We start from the raw sequence: 13728 nt of genomic DNA, 5'->3' as shown, positions 1-13728 counted from the left end.
GCTTTCTCTCTTTCGCTTCGCTCTCTTTCTCTCGCTCGCTTTCTCTCGCTCTCTTTCTCTCGCTCGCTTTCTCTCGGTCGCTTTCTAAAATATTTTCTCGCTTTATTCTTTCTCTCGTTTTGCTTTCTTTCTCTCGCTCTCTTTCTCAAACTGCTTTCTCTCTCTCTTTCTCTCGCTCTCTTTCTCTCGCTTTCTTTGAAATCGCTTTCTCTCGCCGCTTTCTCTCTCGCTCGCTTTCTCAAGTTTTCTCTTTTAAGAAAATATTTCTCAGCTCGCTTTCTAAAAAGTAATGTTTCTTTCTCTTTTCTCTCGCTTTCAATCTAACAATAATGAGGCTATTTTCTCTCGGGCTCTCTTATTCGCCTTTCTCTCAAATAACTTTCTCTGTGCAGGGGAATACAAGTTTCGCTTTCTCTGCTCGCTTTCTTCTCTGCTTTCTCTAACTCGCTTTCTTGCTCTCTTTCTCTCTCTTTCTGAAATTTCTATCGCACAAATAAAATCTCTGATAAAAAGTAGCTTTCTCTCGAATACAATAATAGGCTTTCTCTCGTCGCTTTCTCAGTCGGCTTTCTCTCTGCTTTCTCTCTCTCGCTTCACTCTCTATCAGCTTTCTCTCGCTCTACAAAAGGAATAGGGGGGGCTCTCTTTCTCCTCGCTTTCTCCAGTGGCCATTTTATTAATTGTCCAGCTTTCTAATTTCTTCTAGCTTTCTCTCGCTCTCTTTGTTGAGGAGCCTTTTCTTTCCTAGACTTGGCTCTCCAGTACCACTTTCTCGTGCTCTCTTTCTCTCGCAGAGAAAACAGTCTCGCTTGTGTGACTGGAGTCTCTGACAATTTTATGGGCCTTCCTCTGACACCGCCTATTGTATGGTTGACGTTTTACATGCTTCTAACCAACTGTGCTATTTTGTTTGTTTTTTTGCGTTGTTTGTAATATTTTTTTAAACTTATTTTGTACATCATGTTGTTGCTACAGTCTCTTATGACTGAAAATAACTTCTGAACATCAGAACAGTGATGACTCACCTCGAACTGGAAGAATAATTTTTCCTTAATGAGTCTTCTTTAATTCTTCTTTAATGGGAACAGGCCCAAATCCTTGTAATTTGCGTAAAGAAAAGACAGAGAATAAAGGGGTGGATGTGGGGCTGCCTTCTGAGAATTCGTAGGCGAGCAGTAAACTCCCACTGCCATCCGTTCTATTGGCCAACGTGCCATCATTGGAAAATAAAATCGATGACTGACGAGCAAGATTATCCTACCAATGGGACATTAAAAACGGTAATATCATATGTTTCACAGAGTCGTGGCTGAACGATGACACAGATAATATAGAGCTGGTGGGATTTTCCATGCATGGGCAGAACAGAGAAGTCTGGTAAGATGAGGGGTGGGGGTGTGTGTCTATTTGTCAAAAACAGCTGGTGCCAATGTCTAAAATGAAAGAAGTCTTGAGGTATTGCTCGTCTGAGGTAGAGTACCTTATGATAAGCTGTAGACCACACTATCTACCAAGAGAATACTCTATATTATTTGTAGCCGTCTATTTAAGTCCATTAGAAAAAAATAAAATGCTCATCCAGAAGCGGCGCTCCTAGTGACCGGGGACTTTAATGCAGGCAAACTTAAATAGGTTTTTGCCTAATTTCTACCAGCATGTCACATGTGCTACTAGAGGGAAAGACATTCTAGACCACCTTTACTCCACACACAGCGATGCATACAGCATACAAAGCTCTCCCTCACCCTCCATTTGTCTCCGGATTCCTGCTTACAAGCGAAAACTAAAGAAGGAAGTACCAGTGACTCGCTCAATACAGAAGTGGTCAGATGATGCGGACGCTACGCTACAGGACTGTTTTGCTTGTACAGACTGGAATATGTTCCGGGATCCATCCAATGGCATTGAGGAGTATAGCACCTCAATCATCGGCTTCATCAATAAGTGCATCGACGGCGTCATCCGCACAGTGACAGTACGTACATATCTCAACCAGAAGCCATGGATTGCAGGCAACATCCGCTTCAAGCCAAAGGCTAGAACTGCCGCTTTGATGTGGCAGGGCTTGAAAACTATTACGGACATAGGGAAACCCAGACGTGCATGAGAGCACCAGCTGTTCTGGGTGAATGTGTGATAACGCTCTCCGTAGCCAATGTGAGCAAGACCTTTATACAGGTCAACATTCACAAAGCCGTTGGGCCAGACAGACTACCAGGACGTGTACTCAAAGCATGCACGGACCAACTGACAAGTGTCTTTACTGACATTTTCAACCTGTAATACCTACATGTTTCAAGCAGACCAACATAGTCCCTATGCCCAAGGAAGCTAAGATAACCTGCCTAAATGATTACTGCCCTGTAGCACTCATGTCAGTAGCCATGAAGTGCTTTGAAAGGCTGGTCATGGCTCACATCAACAGCATCCTCCCGGATACCCTAGACCCACTCCAATTCGCATACCGCCCCAACCGATCCACAGATGACACAATCTCAATCGCACTCCACACTGCCCTTTCTCACCTGGACAAAAGGAACAGCAAACTCTCTCCAGAAGTTCAGTGAGGATCTCTGAATGATCCAATGTTGACCTAAATGACTAATGATGATAAATACAATCCACCTGTGTGTAATCAAGTCTCCGTATAAATGCACCTGGACTGTGATAGTCTCAGAGGTCCGTTAAAAGCGCAGAGAGCATTATGAAGAACAAGGACAACACCAGGCAGGTCCGAGATACTGTTGTGAAGAAGTTTAAAGCCGGATTTGGATACAAAAAGATTTCCCAAGCTTTAAACATCCCAAGGAGCACTGTGCAAGCGATAATATTGAAATGGAAGGAGTATCAGACCACTGCAAATCTACCAAGACCTGGCCGTCCCTCTAAACTTTCAGCTCATACAAGGAGAAGACTGATCAGAGATGCAGCCAAGAGGCCCATGATCACTCTGGATGAACTGCAGAGATCTACAGCTGAGGTGGGAGACTCTGTCCATAGGACAACAATCAGTCGTATATTGCACAAATCTGGCCTTTATGGAAGAGTGGCAAGAGGAAAGCCATTTCTTAAAGATATCCATAAAAAGTGTCGTTTAAAGTTTGCCACAAGCCACCTGGGAGACACACCAAACATGTGGAAGAAGGTGCTCTGGTCAGATGAAACCAAAATTGAACTTTTTGGCAACAATGCAAAACGTTATGTTTGGCGTAAAAGCAAGACAGCTCATCACGCTGAACACACCATCCCCACTGTCAAACATGGTGGTGGCAGCATCATGGTTTGGGCCTGCTTTTCTTCAGCAGGGACAGGGAAGATGGTTAAAATTAATGGGAAGATGGATGGAGCCAAATACAGGACCATTCTGGAAGAAAACCTGATGGAGTCTGCAAAAGACCTGAGACTGGGACGGAGATTTGTCTTCCAACAAGACAATGATCCAAAACAAAGCAAAATCTACAATGGAATGGTTCAAAAATAAACATATCCAGGTGTTAGAATGGCCAAGTCAAAGTCCAGACCTGAATCCAATCGAGAATCTGTGGAAAGAACTGAAAACTGCTGTTCACAAATGCTCTCCATCCAACCTCACTGAGCTCGAGCTGTTTTGCAAGGAGAAATGGGAAAAAATGTCAGTCTCTCGATGTGCAAAACTGATAGAGACATACCCCAAGCGACTTACAGCTGTAATCGCAGCAAAAGGTGGCGCTACAAAGTATTAACTTAAGGGGGCTGAATAATTTTGCACGCCCAATTTTTCAGTTTTTGATTTGTTAAAAAAGTTTGAAATATCCAATAAATGTCGTTCCACTTCATGATTGTGTCCCACTTGTTGTTGATTCTTCACAAAAAAATACAGTTTTATATCTTTATGTTTGAAGCCTGAAATGTGGCAAAAGGTCACAAAGTTCAAGGGGGCCGAATACTTTCGCAAGGCACTGTATAGCTTAGTTATTGCTATTTTATTTTGTTACCTTTTATAATATTTTACTTCAGTTTATTTGGTAAATATTTTCTTAACTCTTCTTGAACTACACTGTTGGTTAAGGGCCTGTAAGTAAGCATTTCACAGTAAGGTCTGCACTTGTTGTATTCAGCTCAAGTGACAAATGAAAGTTTGATTTGATAACACTGCTGACATTTACTCCATACTCTCTCTCTCTCTCTCTCTCTCACTCTCACACACACACACTCTCTCTCTCTCTCTCTCTCTCTCTCTCCCCATCTCCCTCCCTCCCGTTCTCTCTCTGTCACTCTCACACACACACTCTCTCTCTCTCTCTCCCCATCTCTCTCCCTCCCGTTCTCTCTCTGTCACTCTCACACACACTCTCTCTCTCTCTCTCTCTCTTTCTCTCCCCATCTCCCTCCCTCCCGTTCTCTCTCTGTCACTCTCACACACATTCTCTCCCTCTCTCTCTCTCTCTCTCTCCCCATCTCCCTCCCTCCCGTTCTCTCTCTGTCACTCTCACACACACTTTCTCTCTCTCTCTCTCTTTCTCTCTCCCCATCTCCCTCCCTCCCGTTCTCTCTCTGTCACTCTCACACACACTCTCTCCCTCTCTCTCTCTCTCCCCATCTTCCTCCCTCCCGATCTCTCTCTGTCACTCTCACACACATTCTCTCCCTCTCTCTCACACGCTCTGTCTCACACACTCTCTCTCTATGTGTAATTACAAGTAGAAACTGTTTTGCCTGAAAGCCTACTACAGATGCCTTAGCATATATGGTGCTGTAGCCTATAGTGTGCTGTGTTGTAGCCTATAGGGTGCTGTAGCCTATAGGGTGCTGGGCCAAGCAACCAATAGTCCCCGCTTGCACTGTTAGTCCCCGCTTGCACTGCTTCGAATAGCCAATTGAAAAGGAGAGGGTTGAGTTGAGAGCCTGTAATTGGATGGCTGGTAATGCTACCTTGTCTCCATGATTAATGTACGGTAGCTCGGAAGCAGGAGCCAGGGAGAAGCTGTTTCCAGAGATTGTGTAACATGAAAACATAATATCACAGAGTTGTTATTGAATCTATTCTACAGAATGGGTTAATTTCATTACAAACCCTGTTTTCCAGAAGTAGCATACGCTCTTTAATCTCAATAAAATGCTGTTGGAGAATGAAGTCATTCTGATAAGAAATTAATGAAGATAAGGATTCCACTGATATTGATTTCACACAAATGCATTTATTAAACATCTCAAATAATCAAGAACAGTATCAAAAACGTAATTTACATAATACATACATAACAAAAATAGAACTTTGTTCAGTATGAACATATGCTTGCTTGTGTTTTCACACTTAGCCTTAACAACTTACACATATAAACAACTTACACATATGAGCAGCTATGAACATGATAAGAACACATGAAACAAGACCTAACACATGACACCTACAGCCAAAGTCAAGTCTCTCCCTCTGGTCTACGGATACAACAGCCACATGTATTTGACACAGGAGGAGGTCTTGAAAATACTAAATGGATGGCTAGTAAATTATGTTACTTACACGATCAGAACATAACATCAAACAACTATAGCAAAGTCAAATTATTTTCTCTACGATTTACAGAGATGACAACCACAAGTCAATTATCTGATACATTATCTGACACAGATTAATGATGTATTCAAAACATGCATTCATCATGCAAAACAGTACAGTAATACCAGTAGAAGGTATTTGAGGAGTTTATTGCTATAAGCTAAATCAGGTCAATTATGCCAAAAGATTACTGGTATGCTATGTACAGTACATCATGCCTTACATCTGCCACAAGGTATAATAGAATAGCAACAGAGGGGGCAGTAGTGGTTGCTTTGGACAAGAAACCTTGTCCCAGGGATACTCAGGATAACCTACAGGTAATAATTATGCCTTGTTCAGGTAGCTGCTATCAAAACGTTGAATGAAAGGTAACGTCTGCAGGGCTGGTTTGATTGAATTGAGCCCTTCGACTCACAATCTACTGTGAGGGAAAAAAGTAATTGATCTCCTGCTGATTTTGTACGTTTTCCCACTGACAAAGAAGTAATCAGTCTATAATTTTAATGGTAGGTTTATTTGAACAGTGAGAGACAGGATAAAATAAATAAAATAAAAACGTATGTCAAAAATGTTATAAATTGATTTGCATTTTAATGAGGGAAATAAGTATTTGACCCCCTCTCAATCAGAAAGATTTCTGGCTCCCAGGTGTCTTTTATACAGGTAATGAACTGAGATTAGGAGCACACTCTTAAAGGCAGTGCTCCTAATCTCAGTTTGTTACCTGTATAAAAGACACCTGTCCACAGAAGCAATCAATCAATCAGATTCCAAACTCTCCACCATGGCCAAGTCCAACGAGCTCTCAAGGATGTCAGGGACAAGATTGTAGACCTACACAAGGCTGGAATGGGTTACAAGACCATCGCCAAGCAGCTTGGTGAGAAGGTGACAACAGTTGATGCAATTATTAGCAATTGGAGGAAACACTAAATAACTGTCCATCTCCCTCGGCCTGGTGCTCCATGCAAGATCTCACCTCGTGGAGTTGCAATGATCATGAGAACGGTGAGGAATCAGCCCAGAACTAGTAGCGAGGATCTTGTCAAAGATCTCGAGGCAGCTGAGACCATAGTCACCAAGAAAACAATTGGTAGTCCTGTGAAGGACTGAAATCCTGCAGCGCCCGCAAGGTCCCCCTGCTCAAGAAAGCACATATACATGCCCGTCTGAAGTTTGCCAATGAACATCTGAATGATGCAGAGGACAACTGGGTGAAAGTGTTGTGGTCAGATGACACCAAAATGGAGCTCTTTGGCATCAACTCAACTTGCCGTGTTTGGAGGTGGAGGAATGCTGCCTATGACCCCAAGAACGCCATCCCCACCGTCAAACATGGAGGTGGAAACATTATGCTTTGGGGGTGTTTTTCTGCTAAGGGGACAGGACAACTTCACCGCATCAAAGGGACGATGGACGGGGCCATGTACCGTCAATTCTTGGGTGAGATCCTCCTTCCCTCAGCCAGGGCATTGGAAATGGGTTGTGGATGGGTATTCCAGCATGACAATGACCCAAAACACACGGCCAAGGCAGCAAAGGAGTGGCTCAAGAAGAAGCACAATAAGGTCCTGGAGTGGCCTAGCCAGTCTCCAGAACTTAATCCCATAGAAAATCTGTGGAGGGAGCTGAAGGTTCGAGTTGCCAAACGTCAGCCTCAAAACCTTAAGGACTTGAAGAAGATCTGCAAAGAGGAGTGGGACAAAATCCCTCCTGAGATGTGTGCAAATCTAGTGGCCAACTACAAGAAACGTCTGACCTCTGTGATTGCCAACAAGGGTTTTGCCACCAAGTACTAAGTCATGTTTTGCAGAGGGGTCAAATACTTATTTCCCTTATTAAAATACAAATCAATTTATAACTTTTTTGACATGCGTCTTTCTGGATTGTTTTGTTGTTGTTATTCTGTCTCTCACTGTTCAAATAAACCTACCATTAAAATTATAGACTAATAATTTATTTGTCGGTGGGAAAACGTACAAAATCAGCAGGGGATCAAATACTTTTTCCCCTCACAGTAGGTGTTAGGGTTGTGCCCTACTCTCAATGGTGAGTAATAGGTTCTAGGGGGAAGCCGTGACGTTTGAAGCGTGCACTGATGTCATAAGATAGGTGTGCATCATTGTGCCATGGGGAAGGTTCTGAGAGACCTGTGGACAAAAAACTGCTGTCTCCAACAGTAAGAGACAGGTGCAGGTATGGTGGTGAGATGGGGAAGATCCATGGAGGAAACACAAAAACATTCACTGTCATTTCTACTGTTAAAACCAACCAGAGCAGGGGTACGATCTTAATCTATGAAGAGGAGGGTTGGAGATCTAGGCGCTCTCACCAGACAAGAACTGAGTACCCAACACCAATAGAGAACCTTGGACTGAGGGAGGACAACGTGTGTGGTGGTAGAGAAGGATGGCTTGGCGTCTCAGTCTCTATGACACTGTCCTCCTAATGGTCCTTCTCGTGTTTCATGCGTCGGTTGTGGAATCAGATCTTGATCTGCTGATCGGTGAGCCTCAGGCCTGCAGCCATCTCCAGCCTGCTGATCGGTGAGCCTCAGGCCTGCAGCCATCTCCAGCCTGCTGATCGGTGAGCCTCAGGCCTGCAGCCATCTCCAGCCTGCTGATCGGTGAGCCTCAGGCCTGCAGCCATCTCCAGCCTGCGGGGTGGACACAGGTAGGGCCTGAAGTGGAATTCCTTCTCTAGTAACACTAGCTGGGTGCTGGTGAACGCTGTGGCTCTCGCCTCGCCTCCCTCTGTCTCTCCCTCTGTCTCTGTATCTTTTTCCATCTCTTCCTCTACTTAGGAGACCACCAGCCTCGTTATGACAGCACACTGAATCACCTGGGGAAATGACAAAAGGAACATTTAAAAGTAATGTTGTACTGCAAGTGTCTGAGACATAACAAGGGATAGTTACATCTTGTGTTACATCTTCCCCCCTTCTAAAGACAAAGTCTAGGAGGGGAAACATCTGACACATGCATTAATAAAATCTACACATGGCAGTGTCAACTCACCTCATCACTTAAAGAGTGAGACCACCGCTGGAAATAATCACCTGCAGTGTCACATGTGCTACAACAGTCCTGTCAGTATTATGTGCAGGGTTTATAGTCCCAATTTACCCCTGGGTATCTGACCTATCTAGGAGGAAAGCATTGTATGTAATACAGTTGTGAACTAACATAAATGATAAGAAATTGATCAAACCAGGGACCTAAACCCCTCCACATTCTGAAATTGCATTTTTGATGAGTTTCTGTCATCCAGGGGAAGAGATGTCTTGGTGAGAGGCAAAGGGGTGGATGGAATGCACCTGTTTCCTCTGAAGAGAGCTTTGCCTTACCATGGCGGGTATCCACCAGGTCAGGCGTGCCCCAGAACGGGTCAGACAGGAGCAGAGTGCAGCTGACACAAGCAGAAGGGGTGACAGTAGGACGAAAGAGTGGGATCTCTCTGAATTGTGGCGCGTGGCCTCTACTGTGTCCAGTGCCATATCCAGCAGGTGCTAGTGTTGTAGTAGCCCTGTGGATGACATATGGGGGATTGGTGGTGGTCCATAGATATAGCAGGGTGCACTTCAAATGGATATGACCTCAAAAGTTGGGAAGGAATGAACTTTTGCATGAACAGAACTTAAATGACTTTGAATAAGATGTAAGACTGTATTGAATATAACCAGATGGATAAACCGTGAAGTCACTTGTAGCTATCCTCCAATAGTCTGAAAGGAACTTAATGGCGCCCGAGGAACCCGCTCCGATTCTTCAGGCAGCATAGCAATACGCGTTTATTTCTTCTTAACCTACGGATGAAAACAACCAATTAGAATATATGAATAGTAAGAGAACAATAGCAGTGCATGATCAGTATGCCGTTTTAGAGAGACAAAGACAGATACAGGACAGAGACACGACAGAGACAGGACAGAGACACGGACAGGACAGAGACAGAGACAGGACAGAGACAGAGACAAGGACAAGGACAGGACAGACACAGGACAGAGACAGGGACAGGACAGAGACAGAGACAGAGACAGAGACAGAGACAGAGACAGAGACAGAGACACGACAGAGACAGGACAGAGACAGGGACAGAGACAGGACAGAGACAGGACAGAGACAGGGACAGAGACAGGACAGAGGCACGACAGAGACAGGACAGAGTCAGAGACAGAGGTAGGACAGTGACAGAGACAGGGACAGAGACAGGACAGAGACAGGACAGAGACAGGGACAGAGACAGAGACAGAGACAGAAACAGAGACAGAGAGGCACACACTGAATGGATAATTTGGACCTAAATATATATTTATTTGTTATTTACAGAGTAGGCCTACCACAATTGGGAAGATATTCGAATGAAAACCCAGCGCAATTAAAGTTACTTCGTTTCTTGAACTTTCCTGGTACGTTATAGCAATGCTCCTTAATGGAAACTATTGATTGAGTAGCCTATTTGAATGAATGATATGTAAGGCTACTTGGATCATATCAATGCTATCACAAAATATTTTTAACATTATTTTTGACTGAATGTGTATTTTTCGTGAATGTGTAATTATAATATGAGTGTGCTGTTGTTTGAAATATAGCTGTTATTACTATATTAAAAATGATGATGAACCACTGTGAATTGTGTTCTTACATCTTCCAGATATAGACTACACTGCTTGGGCTTAAAACTCACTTTTGTATATTTATTTATTCTATTTGCACGTGATTATGCAGACAATTTCTGCTGGTTGTATGAAAATGCAAAGAATGACAAGACCCGAGTTATTAGCGTAATTACTTCCCTATAAGCAAACGACTTCATATATTAAATGGAAGTGGTGAAAGAAGGGTTTTGAAAATCATTGCCAAACAAAGATAATGAAAAGAATATCGTAAATAATAGTAGTTTTACCTCAAATGTCTGCTTATCTGCTTTCACTAATCAATTGCAACATGGATGTGTTCGCTCTGTCAAACAACATTCATATTACAGAGTCGTTTTCGATTGATAAAACATGTGTCGTATACGGTCGGACAGACAAAGAGGTAGTCGAATAAGGACATACTGTCGCCATATGAACCCAAAGCGAACACTAAAGCAATACAGTGTAGGCTACTAACGAAGTGTGTTAGGGTACATTTTTTGAACTTGTAGGCTATTACAAAATATATTATAATAATGCAATCGTGTAAAATATTATTAGCTTAATATACACCAAATATATATGTACATATCAAACTCAAATGAACATGGCAGTGCCATAGACCCTCGTATACATTGGACCAATGCCGTCATTAGGCTACTGCATTTATTTCGAAAAGCTGATTCAATACTATAGGCCTTTTACTACAAGTATAGCCTACAGTACCTCTATTTATCTAATATAATACGGCAACGCTGTTGAGGAGAATCCTCCAGTAGACGTCTTAGCCTCTCCAGCACCACTCTGATTTAATCTCTCTTCCGTTCACCCTCCTCCTCGCCCCGCCACAAAGGCAGCCTCACTCCTTGAAGCTGCATTCACACTTCACACCCTCACTCCAATAAGTTATTTTGACATCAACATGATCATCTCGTGTTTATCATCATTGTAAGCACAAATGATCAAAGGAAATACATGACATAATTTAGAATACCAAAGAACAACACGAATAGCATGAGGGGCAAAGCTGGAATTTCCGGTGTTGTGCCGAAAATCTCCCCCTGCCAGAATCCCCCCCCCCCTTCTAATTTCCTTAATTTTGTGGCTAGAGTCAAATACTTTCTGTGGCACACGTCAGAGTCAAATACTTTCTATAGAACAAACTTCACATCAGGATATGCAACCGAAATGAATAATTAATGTATGTGTGTTATATTAAACATAGAGGAGGGAGTAAAATGTTGGCAAGCAATAAACATTTCAGAACAACTATGGCTGAATTATTATCCTTACGAGTCGAATAAAACATGGGAGAGATTAATATTGGCAAAGACATTTATTCATAAACTAATACAAATCAGTAGCGGATTTAGGTACGGACGACATGGGCGGGCGCAGGCACTATACAAGCTATAACCGCCACATACACTTGAAACAAATAGCCAAACCGAAAACTGCAGACAAAAATGCCTTCTGCTACTAAGATCAGTGACATTTAGGCTAACCTGACAACGGAGTGAAGAGCAGAAATCTCAACTAGCAAGCAAGTCGCAGCAATAAAGAACGCGAGGGGGGGGGGGATTCTGGCAGGGGGGAGATTTTCGGCACAACACTTGTTAACACCGGCAACACCAATTGGTCATTGAGAGCATGAAGTTATAACCAACATAAACAAATTACTCCACTTGAATTTCGGCTAAATTGATTTATGGGTCGTAGAAGAGTGTTCACGTCATGTTTAAAGCCTAAGAATGAATGCTCGAAGAGCAAGAATTTAGCCTACATTTCTTTCAGATCATATGAGATTGATACAAATAAATCCATGTCACTAAACGTCTAGAATAAGACGGTGTAAACATACAAAGTCAGATATATATGCATTTCTTTAACATATTACATTAAAATACCCTTATAACATTTTATTTAGATTTGGTATGCCATACTGTGCGCAATGAAACAGGCAAGTCACACAGCCTTTATTAGAGGGCTCTTATCAAGAAAACGCCCGTTGTTTTCTTACCCGTTCCAATTGTTCTTCCAAAATCAATCTTGTATTAAGAACTTTTGTTATTTAGAGTTCAGTGAATTGCTGTCACAGATCTTGTCAGATAGAGGCATTCGTTATGCACATAACAGGTCCGACATTGGTGCAGTTTACATGAAACATGACTTGGTTGGTGTGTGCATTGAATGCGAGAAGATTCATTCCATAACCGGGGATAAATTAAAACATGGGTAAATTATACTAATAACCGAACTCGATAGGTTTATTTGAGGTTCATGTGCATTTAATGCACTTTTTAATTTCCTTCACAAATGATCAATTTAGATGTACACTATTGGCATTATGATGAGTATGATAATTATGAGCGTAACGCTATTATTATTAAATCATCATCATCATCTTGTATACCTGTAGCATCAGGCAGTCCTGTAATCTGGAGAGGAGAAATCAGGCCTAAAGTAATTACATTCCGTTTGTTTTCTTTGCCTCAAACCGTTGAGCACACTTACTCGCCTGTAGCCTACTGGATATAGAATCTGTGATATACTAGCTCAGCAAGACAATCATTTATCTCCTCCGCGCGCAAACATCACAATTCTCAGTGAACTCTGGTTGAACCGCTCGCGTGGCAATAAATCATTTTTTTCTCTCTGCACAAAAGCGGGCGACGGTCTCTCTGGGTGTCAACCCCTTTTTACAACCCCCTTACCTTCTGCACTCTCTTAGCCTGCTCTTGGGTTGGTGTATAACATATTGCCTTCTGCACTCTCTTAGCCTGCTCTTGGGTTGGTGTATAACATGTTGCCTTCTGCAGTCTCTTAGCCTGCACTTGGGTTGGTGTATAACATATTACCTTCTGCAGTCTCTTAGCCTGCTCTTGGGTTGGTGTATAAAATATTGCCTTCTGCAGTCTCAGCCTGCTCTTGGGTTGGTGTATAACATATTACCTTCTGCAGTCTCTTAGCCTGCTCTTGGGTTGGTGTATAACATATTGCCTTCTGCAGTCTCTTAGCCTGCTCTTGGGTTGGTGTATAACATATTACCTTCTGCAGTCTCTTAGCCTGCTCTTGGGTTGGTGTATAACATATTACCTTCTGCACTCTCTTAGCCTGCTCTTGGGTTGGTGTATAACATATTACCTTCTGCACTCTCTTAGCCTGCTCTTGGGTTGGTGTATAACATATTACCTTCTGCAGTCTCTTAGCCTGCTCTTGGGTTGGTGTATAACATATTGCCTTCTGCAGTCTCTTGGTTCGGTGGCTGACAAATTCAGGAAAACATTGATAAAATAATACTTGTATAAAATATTTATCCCCTGCTTATATGAAAACAGGCAGAATATGGAGACTTGTATAAACATGGGCGATATTTACAGAAAATATATACCAAACGCACAACACTAGCATTTCCACTCAAATATATATTTTTTATTTTCCCATGTATACCATGTTGGACTTGGAGCAAAAATAATATTCCTAACCCCTTTGTTCCAAAAACGCACTGTTTTCTACACTGCTCTTTTCAAGAAAAAGCTACCATGCC

General features: G+C 42.5%; 1 protein-coding gene across 7 annotated transcripts in view; it reads right to left on the bottom strand.

Moving 5' to 3' along the window:
• Positions 1-5157: 5157 nt before the first annotated feature.
• The window catches only part of LOC135504085 (homeobox protein Hox-C5a-like), a 95354-nt gene continuing 86783 nt past the window's right edge, over positions 5158-13728 (bottom strand). For 5 of the 7 annotated variants that reach the window (XR_010450068.1, XR_010450063.1, XR_010450069.1 and 2 more), the window contains 2 exons: positions 8889-9347; positions 5158-8383 (listed from right to left, as the gene is read on the bottom strand). The gene's annotated coding sequence lies outside the window, so the exon portion shown is untranslated. The remainder of the gene's footprint in view (positions 8384-8888; positions 9348-13728) is intronic. The other 2 variants (XR_010450064.1, XR_010450066.1) reach the window with 2 other exon arrangements.

This window comes from Oncorhynchus masou, chromosome 18, assembly GCF_036934945.1.
Source record: "Oncorhynchus masou masou isolate Uvic2021 chromosome 18, UVic_Omas_1.1, whole genome shotgun sequence".
NCBI classification, from domain to species: Eukaryota; Metazoa; Chordata; class Actinopteri; order Salmoniformes; family Salmonidae; genus Oncorhynchus; species Oncorhynchus masou.
This window is presented reverse-complemented; position numbering and strand designations above follow the sequence as displayed.